The sequence below is a fragment of the Octopus sinensis genome, linkage group LG3 (assembly GCF_006345805.1).
Source record: "Octopus sinensis linkage group LG3, ASM634580v1, whole genome shotgun sequence".
NCBI classification, from domain to species: domain Eukaryota; kingdom Metazoa; phylum Mollusca; class Cephalopoda; order Octopoda; family Octopodidae; genus Octopus; species Octopus sinensis.
Window position 1 is genome coordinate 37,184,013 of NC_042999.1, and position 10,987 is coordinate 37,194,999.

Sequence of the window (10,987 nt, forward strand, 5' to 3'; positions counted from 1 at the left end):
TATGTTGGCCTTATATTTCAATAAAATCTTTTTATTTTTCTTTCCAGATAATCTCCTCTTTTCTTTCAATTGCTGTTCTTTCTGTTGAATGTTATGCTGGCGTTTTCTTATCTTCACATTTAACATTTATTGTTTTGTGCTGAAAACTAAAATAAAACAAAATATATGAAGTTAGCAAAAACCGAAATGTATTGCCTTTGAGATTAGAACTCAGATATGTTAGATAAACATATCATTCAGAAGTGTGGGAGGGATATGACACTTGCACATGGTGTCTGTTCCTGAAGCCTGTTCAGAGTATTGATATGATACTGTTGAAGAGAATAAAGAAAGACTTCACGCTGGGGTAAGTTGTTTTGTAGCTTTTAAAGAATTCTAGCAATGTGTCAGAGCAGATCTGTTACAATATTTGATAAATTTCACAAGGGGAAAAAGGCAAACTATATTGTGAAGCCATTACATGTGCCTTATCTTAAATTGGTTATTTACACAGTAGTTCAAATTTGGTGTGGTTTCAACCACCTTCATGATTGAAATTGCTTGCTTTCTCTTTAGAATTATGTGCTTTATCTTTGAGTTAAATGTTCAACTTTGGCGCAGTTTAATCCACAAACTGGGACTGAACTAGTTTCATCCCTGGTTCTTTGGAGTCAAATTTGATGAAGTTGACTAGTTAACGAACACTGTAAAAATCTCGAGTATTAGAGAAAGGGAAGTGGAAAAACAATATGGCAAATGAAATAGGTTCATCAAGGAAATAAACAAGGTCGCATATTATATGACAGGAATAAGTAATAGAAGCGCAGGAATGGCTTATTTGAAAATTAGAAATAGTTGTAATAGTAGCGGCAATGACACTGGTTTTGAATCTCTGATCGTCGTCCTCGGAGATCAGGGTATCTCTTTCGGTCGAGTCGCTATTTCACTGCATTGAGAGGCCACAACTCTGGCACTACGGATATGTAATTAGATTGTCGCAGGAAAAAAATTGCGGGATGGATTCTCCAAGTCCAGCCAACCTGCAGGAAACCTAGGGGTAGGCTAAGAACAAGATGGTTGGATAATATTGTCCTGTACTTTTCCAGGTTTATAATATTAAGGATTTTATTTCTCTTACTCGCATTTTCCCATGTAATCCCATGTTTTTTCCAGGCTATGCTATTATACTAATTAATGATGTGTCAAATGTGTCAATTAGCGATGTCGCTGATAATTTTTTCCTTAGCTCAATGACGCCGGTGTCATATATTAAAAGTCCCCTTATAGAACTATATTCATAAAAGGTATAAAACTATATCATCACCCTCAAATTTGAGAAACTAACACTCATAACATTTTTCTTTTAAAACTTCATTGCATGAGATTGATACCATGAAATTCCTCAAATTGAGCTCTATCATTTAAGCTTAATTAAAATATAGATTGTTTTTATTATAAAAAGTTAATAATACTTAGATTTAATTTTTTGCCTTATATATTTTTTCATGATATTTTATCTCAGAACTTTTTTGGTATAAATTTTTGTTGCATGGGAACAAAACTATGAAATTCTTTATGCTTTCTTCTCTCATTGAAGCTAAGATAAATATATTTTGCTTTTCAAAAAAAAAAAAAAAAGAAGTTATTTAGATCTAAACAATGAATAACTCTTGGAACGTATGAGTGATTGTAAATAGATAAATACATAAAAATGAAGAGATAGACGAAGATAGGCTATATATGAAATAGAGCAAAAACGTTGACTATATCTGTGCGTGTAAGAGTACAAATGTAAGAAGTCAATAAGGTGTAAGTGGGTTTTTGAAATAATATCATGTTGTGTTGTCAAACTTAGGTATTCGTCTATCAAGCTGCATTACAGTTTCTTTTATAGGCATAGAGGTTACAGTGTGGAGGTGCAATGGCCCAGTGGTTAGGGCAGCGGACTTGCGGTCGTAGGTTCGCGGTTTCGATTCCCAGACCGGGCGTTGTGAGTGTTTATTGAGCGAAAGCACCTAAAAGCTCCACGAGGCTCCGGCAGGGGATGGTGGTGATCCCTGCTGTACTCTTTCACCACAACTTTCTCTCACTCTTACTTCCTGTTTCTGTTATACCTGTATTTCAAAGGGCCGGCCTTGTCACTCTCTGTGTCACGCTGAATATCCCCGAGAACTACGTTAAGGGTGCACGTGTCTGTGGAGTGCTCAGCCACTTACACGTTAATTTCACGAGCAGGCTGTTCCGTTGAGTCGGATCAACCGGAACCCTCATCGTCGTAACCGACGGAGTGCTTCCCCAGAGGTTACAGTATCAATTTCCAGCTGTTCTTTTAGTTCACGACACGCATTCAGTTGTGATTGCTTTTGGTCTTCCGTGAACAAGTGCAACACAAATTTCGCTGCAACTCTTATCATTCGCTATTCCTGCCTCAAAAATTCGTTGGCAGCAGCTGCAGGACACACCAGTCATATCAACCGGTTCGTCAATTATTCGGTGACGTCAATTATTCGGTAGGAGTGGCTGTGTGGTAAGTAGCCTGCTTACGAACCACATGGTTTCGGGTTCAGTCCCACTGCGTGGAACCTTGGGCAAGTGTCTTCTACTGTAGCCTTGGGCCAACCAAAGTCTTGTGAGTGGATTTGGTAGACGGAAACTGAAAGAAGCCCGTCGTATATGTGTACATGTATGTATATGTGTATGTGTGTATGTATGCTTGTGTGTCTGTGTTTGTCCCCCCAGCATCGCTGGACAACCGATGCTGGTGTGTTTACGTCCCCGTAACTTAGCGGCTCGGCAAAAGATACCGATGGAATAAGTACTAGGCTTACACAGAATAAGTCCTGAGGTCGATGTGCTCGACTAAAGGCGGTGCTCCCTCATGGCCACAGTCAAATGACTGAAACAAGTAAAGGAGTATGTGTTCATTTGTTCGAGAGGTCGACGGTCCCCCTGAACGAGGTTGGTCTTCAAGTGACAAATGATCATTCCTAAAGCGCGAAAACCATTCGTAAACTTGCGTGTAGCTCATGGCAGCGTCCTTGTAAGCTGTTTGAAGCATGACAACTGTTTCGGCCGCCGTTTTTCCCAGAAGAAAGCAGAATTTCACGGAAGCACGCTGTTCCTTCGCTTCAGCCATCGCAAAAATCGACGAAATACGAGAAAAGCACTACAAAACAAAGATGCACAACGTGGCAATACGACCTCACTCGCCAGTAGCAACTGATGCCTGAGGGCCGCATCAAGTGGCTGCTAGTGTAGAAGCCTGAACTACAACTGGCTTGTTCTACATAGAACGTTACTTTTGGGTACCTCCTCGTATACACACACACACACACACACACACACACACACACACACACACACACACACACACACACACACACATATATTTTCCGCCCTTTTCAAGCTTAGCCATGCTCATGGGCCCAGTTTCCCGGTTTCTTTGGTGTATGTGTTCCCCCCAGCTGGACAGGACGCTAGTCCATCGCAGCGTTACCCAAGAAACAGGAAGAGAGAGTGAGCGAAAGTTGTAGCGAAAGAGTACCACCCCTGCCGGAGCCTCGTGGAGCTTTTGGGTGATCATTTTTGTCGAACCTCTAAGTTACGGGAACGTAAACACACTAACACCGGTTGTCAAGCAGTAGTGGCGGACAGAGAGGGATAAAGGCACACACTCAGACACACACACACATCCACGTACACATACACTCACACACACACACACACACCACACACACACACACACAACACACACACACACACACACAGAGGAAGGTGAATGAAAAGGTAATGTAATTTTCATCATAAGAGGCGTAGTATTTAATGAAATTATTCAGTATTTAGTATAGATGTAAAGGCACATATAGCTGCAACATTCACACACACACACACCACACACACACACACACACACACACACACACACACACACACACCACACACACACATACACACACACACACAAACAAACAAACAACAACAACAACTGAACAAGTGTTAACAATGATAAAGATTTAGACTACAGATATATTTGGAGATGGGCTGTCTGAATTAAAATTTCGGCAATTTCAACCAATCAATGACGTCCATTGAGGTAAACAACATTCTGTGCCGTATGAATATGTCCCTCGTTTAAGAAACAGATTGGGTTTATTTACATTTGTGAAGAAAAAAAGATACCCTTCCTCCCACCCCTAACCCTAACCCTAAAACAGATTAAAATGCAATAGATCGATACTAGGGTCATAATTATGGGTGACAATTTCATATGACACCGCTAGAAAAAACTGCCGTTCAAACCGAAAAGATCCCCGTTTTCTAATACTCGCTGTTGCCCAAAATACTCGCTGCAAGTCAAAATGAATTGGGAAATTCAAGCATAGCACACATGCTTCGTGGCTGTCTGTTGACTTTGAAAGATAGCATCAGAACTTGGAATTAACCATGACAGTATTCAAAACTAGAAATATCACATTTCTAAATGTCTCAAAGAGACATGAGCGGTGGTGGAGCAATAGAGTGGTTGTATACTGTCAACATAACGTGACAGTCCCGTAAGGGAATTACATCACCGCTGTTTAGTCCTAGGAGGCATCGACACTTCCTGTCGGCTTTGACACATCTCCTGTGTCCTTATATTTGCGAAGGGGAGGCAAGCACCCCCACCAGGTAGGATTCACACCTGAAGACATGCATGTTTCTGGGTCTTAACCCGTCATCAGTCCAGGATAGTGAGATCTGCTGCTGGGCTGATAACGGGTTAAGACCCAGAAACATGCATGTCCTCAGGTGTGAATCCTAGCTGGTGGGGGTGCTTGCCTCCCCTTCACAAATATAAGGACACAGGAAATGTGTCGAAACCGACAGGAAGCGTCGATGCTTCCTAGGGCTAAACAGCGGTGAGGTAATTCCCTTACAGGACTGTCACGTTATGCTGACAGTATACAACCACTCTAGTATTCAAAACGTTATTGAGTTATTTGGATATTCAAAAGTTTGTGTTCGCTAGGTACCAACACAACAGATAGACGAGCCCTGGACTGAAAGAGTTAACGAGTGCACTGAAAACCTTGAACTCAGTGAAACAAACACCTTCTTTCAAAGGGTCATAACTGGTGACGAAACTGGATTCATCATTACGGACCACGTTGTTGATAAGCAATCTTCTGACCACACAACCACGCTAATGCTGTCCATACACATGGGCAACAGCGTGTATTAGAAAACGGGGATCTTTTCGGTTTGAACGGCAGTTTTTTCTAGCGGTGTCATATGAAATTGTCACCCATAATTATGACCCTAGTATCGATCTATTACATTTCAATCTGTTTTAGGGTTAGGGTTAGGGATGGGGGGAAGGGTATCTTTTTTCTTCACAAATGTAAATAAACCCAATTTGTTTCTTAAACGAGGGACATATTCATACGGCACAGAATGTTGTTTACCTCAATGGACGTCATTGATTGGTTGAAATTGCAGAAATTGCAGAAAAAAAACAACAAATATCTTACAAACTATAGAATTTTCTCAATAAAGCCAAGAGAAAAAGATGTTTTTATAAACACATTCTACCAGTATACGAAGTTTAAAATTTTTTAGTTACCTAGAAATTATGTTAAAAGCTGCCGTTCAAACTGAAAAGATCCATGTTTTTCATCATAAATAACCAACACCAAATATCAGCAGTGAATATTTCAGTTAAATGTTCGTGACAGGAAAAGACAGGAAAACTACAGGTTTTAAGCCTTTCATTGTGGAATTTTATGTGAATATATCTTGTTTATTTTGTACAGCCCGCTCCCCCAACATAAATATACGTCGACCTGATATGTTTTATAGTTTGTTGACCACTCCTCTGAAGACAATTTGCCAACACTTTTCTGCCTACCGAAGAGAGCGCATAACAAGTTGCAATTTATATCAATAACAAACTAGAACTCAGCTATAATATTGAGGCTAATTTACGTATTTGTTGGCGGCATGATTAAATAGCAAATAAATATTTGTGCGCTACACAATGTGTATCAGAAAAGCTAAGATAAATTTAATCTAGGCGCAGGAGTGGCTGTGTGGTAAGTAGCTTGCTAACCAACCACATGGTTCCGGGTTCAGTCCCACTGCGTGGCATCTTGGGCAAGTGTCTTCTGCTATAGCCCCGGGCCGACCAATGCCTTGTGAGTGGATTTGGTAGACGGAAACTGAAAGAAGCCTGTCGTATATATGTATATATATATATGTGTGAATGTGTGTGTTTGTGTGTCTGTGTTTGTCCCCCTAGCATTGCTTGACAGCCGATGCTGGTGTGTTTACGTCCCCGTCACTTAGCGGTTCGGCAAAAGAGACCGATAGAATAAGTACTGGGCTTACAAAGAATAAGTCCCGGGGTCGATTTGCTCGACTAAAGGCGGTGCTCCAGCATGGCCGCAGTCAAATGACTGAAACAAGTAAAAAGAGTAAAAAGAAAAGAGTAAAGTATATGTATGTATGTATGTATGTATATATGATTTTATTCTTTTACTTGTTTCAGTCATTTGACTGCGACCATGCTGGAGCACCGCCTTTCGTCGAGCGACCAGGTCTTATTCTTTGTAAGGCCTAGTACTAATTCTATCGATCTGTTTTGCCGAATCGGTAAGTTACGGGGACATAAACACACCAGCATCAGTTGCCAAGCGATGTTGGGGGAACAAACACAGACACGCAAACACACACACACACACACACACACACACACACACACACACACACACACACACATACATACATACATACATACATACATACATACATACACACACACACACACACACACACAGATATATATATACATACATATATACGACGAGCTTCTTTCAGTTTCCGTCTACCAAATCTACTCACAATGCTATAGTAGAAGACACTTGCCCAAGGTGCCACGCAGTGGGACTGGACCCGGAACAATGTGATTGGAAAGCAAGCTACTTACCACGCAGCCACTCCTGCGCCTGCATATATAGTTTGTTGACCACTCCTCCGAAGACAATTAGAATATATATATATATATATATATATAAGAAAAATATTGTTGATAGTGACTTCGAAGTTTCAGCCAGTTAAGTCATCGTTGGGCTTCGATGCTTTGAAGTTAATCTTGCCTTTATATAGTCTCTTTTGAGTTAAAATCCATCTTGGATTTGAGTGTTTGACTAGAGTGGTAATTAGGTTTCTGGAGTGGGTTGTTATAGAGAGATGTTTTGATGAAACTTTTATTAATTAAATTTAGGGTTATACTATTGTTTAGAATTTATTCATGATTGTGGGCAGGTGTTTGTCTTTTGTTAGGTAGGCACCGGATATGTTGGTTTTATTAAATTTAATCCTTTGTTTTGATAATGTAAAGGTCAATAGTACAAGGTCTAGTACTTAAGCTCTTAATAATTGGGTGTGTCAATCTTTTTTTTTCACAAAAGAGTGTAAGTAGGAGTTAAGTTTCGGTCAATCAGTTCTTTTTACTTGTTGTTATTTGGGGTATTTCTTGTTTTCATTTGAAGATAGGAGTTATTAGTCAGATATGTCATGGTGTTGTTAGTATAGAAAATTATTTCTCTGGTGCTTTGATGTTCACGAATGCATTTGGGTATATGTATGACTGTGTGTTACTCTCTCGATGTTCAGTGTCCTATCAACAATTTGAATAGTATATAGAGATTTTAACCCTTGTGTTTTATGGAGATAGAGCTTGATTGCTGTTTGTTTATAAATATTTCGGATCTAGTCAAACTGATTCGCAAAATATGCATTTTTAAAAGGAAGTGAAAAATTTGAAAATCGGCTATAATAATGTAGTTTTCCAGTCTTATTGTTATGAAGGTATCATGTTGTGGAGACAAAATTGGAGGAAAAAGTTACAGAGGTTTAAGAATCGAATAAACTGTAGCCAAATTTTCTGCGTTTAGCGGAGTGGTGTCAACTTTAAGGTTGTATCCTATGAAATTTATAGTTTAGCGTCTGTGAAATGACCTGTTCATTGTAGGTTTCTTAATAAACAGAAATACCTAATAAAATGAACATGTATCTTCTTACTGTTTCTGTTGTCTCTTCATTGATTGTACGTTATTATCATTTAAAAAAAATTGTTATATTAATATATTTGTCTGCATGTCTTTACTTTATGCGTATTTCAGTATTATGTATACCTGCCATGTATTTGTATTAAAGGAAAGGAAATTAAAAAATTAATAAACAAACAACTGGAAGCGATACTTATCGTAAAAGGTACAGTCCAAACCCGTGGGCTAAATTTCAGTTAAGCTGTTGAAATGTGAAGCTAACGGCTTAAGAAATACTGCTAATTTAAATGTTTATGAATAATTTAAATGTTTATTATCCTAGTGAAATCATAAATCCAGCTGAGTCAATGAATCTCTGAAGCTTGGCAATACTGAGTCGATGAGTCACCAATGCTTTGTTAGTACTGTGTTTGAAGTACAGGTGTGCGGTTGTGTACTAAGTTCACATTCCATTCACCTTCATAACGCCAAGAAACTGCATAAACATCGCAAACAACTTTTGCTATATATGAAAAATATGCAGAATATTAAGACAATTGACGAAAAAATCTATAATAAAATTCTAATTGATAAAAATAAATTTTTTATTAAAACAAAACACGCGGGTGAAGTAAATCTCGTGGTGTGAAACATCAACACAACATGCGGGTGAAGTGAAACACAACACAACGTGCGGTTGTCATGGTAACAAGCTGTTAATGCCACGCTGTCTGTTGGTTGGCTAAAATTACCCAAATATCCCAACTTTAGTTTTAAATAACATAAAATTTTTAATTTACGAAGTAATTGGTTGATCGTAATCAAAATTCAGAGTTGCTTCGATACACCAAAATTGAAAGCAATCTGAGAAAAATTAAAGGGATGGGGATGGGGGTGGGGGGCATTTTGCGAATGAAACTAACCAGATCCAATATGTCTTCAGTTCTGTTGTAGATGGATGGGAGAGTCATGGAAGGTTTGTATATATTCATGTATAAAAATGGGAATAAAAATAAAAATAAACATTTAATTTAAAAGAGAGAGAGAGAGAGAGAGAGAGAGAAAGAGAGAGAGAGAGAAAGGGAGTCTTCCACTTTGCTTGTATACAGATATATACTTTTTATGTGTGCATGTTGGTTTGTGTGGTTACATTAAAAAATCTTTTTGGAGATTTTGGTTGGCGATAGGAAAACTTCTAGTCATTTTCTAGAGTAATTTCTTAGTGTAAAGCTGTTTTTTTGTTGATATTGTGGGAATAGTTTGTGGTGTAGGTTGATGGAGGGGAGTTGATGAGATATTAACAGGTTTAGCCATTAGAAAAGATTTTGGGTTTAAAGTGTTTTAGTGTTTGTAAGATTTTGTGCTTGCACGAAGAGAAAAGTCCGTTTAAATTCAGAATTTAGTCTGTAACTCAGAGTTACAACTGTGATGTTGTTGGTAAAACATGTTCTTTGTCTATCTCCTTATCCTCTTGGTGATTTTGGACAAAAAAAATTATACAAATGAGTCCTTCGAATTTAACTAAATTCTATATTTTTATGCAGCTGAGGATTGCTCTACATTTTAAATTGATGTAATGTTTGCATTGTTCAATTAAATGGAGTCGCATGAAACGATCGTACTGCATTACCTCTGGATATCCTTGTTGCTTATTTTGATTATAATCAAATTATTTTAAATTATATGGATAATACCATACTAAATTCTGGTGCCTTCAACTTAAGTACCATATTCATCTGAATCTAAATTTTACTGAACTTATATATATATATCTATATATATAAAACTGTAGTTGTGTGAGTGTCTGTCCCCTTCGATTTAGATTCCTAACTACTCCCACATTTTGCGGTGCAGTTTAACCAAATTCGGGTATCTTATAGTCGTGATTCATATCGAGCCCGTCTGAGTATTAGCGCGCGTCTACGATGAGTCTACGATTTTAAAAATAATTTAACATAATTTTTTATTCCATTTTAATGCATAATTTTTCGTGTGTCGATGGCGGCGGAGTTGGCGTCCATGGTCACACTTGCACCTGTTTGCTTCTCCCCCTTCTTCCCTCCCTCGTGAAGCTGTGGGGAAGGGAGTGTAAGGAATCAACGTCGTAAAGCGTTGTCAAGGAGACCAGCGTTCTTTTAGAACAACGACTTCATGGCTTGAAGACACCAAAACAGAAATGGCTAAGAAAGCCCGAATTGGCATCTATAAGGGAAGTAACTCTCTAAAAATGCTTATATAGTTATTTCCCTCACAAACCCGAGCAACGCCGGGCGATACTGCTAGTATATATATATATATATATATATATATATATATATATATATATATATACAATACATGACCCGCAAAATTTTACAACACAGTCAAAAATCCAAGTTTACATATAGTGAGTTAACGCACGTTAATGAAACTTCTACCCTTTATGAAGTTTTTTGTAATAAATTCAATGCAACAAGTAGAATTACATAATAATGAATGGAAAAAAAATTATATGGAAAAAAGTTGAAATTCAAAACGTAAAAGTTTACAACACATTTCTACAATCAAATCACTATTTAGTTGCATAACCCTTGTTGATGATGATGAGAGCTTGCAGTCTCCTAAATACTTTTTAAATGTGATGGGCTTATTTTACCCATTCTTTTACACAAATTCTTTTCAGTTCTTGTAACGGTTTGTTTTTGAACTCTGAGTTTCAATTCTTTCTTCAAATTTTCGATTGCATTAAGGTCCGGAGATTGACTTGGACTTTCCAGAACATTAATCCCGTTTGTTTTCAGCCAACTTTTGGTCAGCTTTGCTGTGTGCTTTGAATCATTATTATGTGGAAAGGCTTATCCTTGCTCCAAGTTTTGGAAGCGAGCATTAGGTATTACACATCTCTCTAAAATCCCCTTATATTTTTTGCTATCTATTGTTTCTTCGAATATTTCCATTCTTCCAACACCTGATGAGCAAAAACAAGCTCTTACCATTACTGAT

At 38.0% G+C, this 10,987-nt stretch overlaps 1 protein-coding gene across 1 annotated transcript in view; it reads left to right on the forward strand.

The window, feature by feature from the left end:
• Positions 1 to 251: 251 nt before the first annotated feature.
• The window catches only part of LOC115209388 (calpain-11-like), a 163,890-nt gene continuing 153,154 nt past the window's right edge, over positions 252 to 10,987 (forward strand). Inside the window, exon 1 of the mRNA XM_036500939.1 lies at positions 252 to 346. The gene's annotated coding sequence lies outside the window, so the exon portion shown is untranslated. The remainder of the gene's footprint in view (positions 347 to 10,987) is intronic.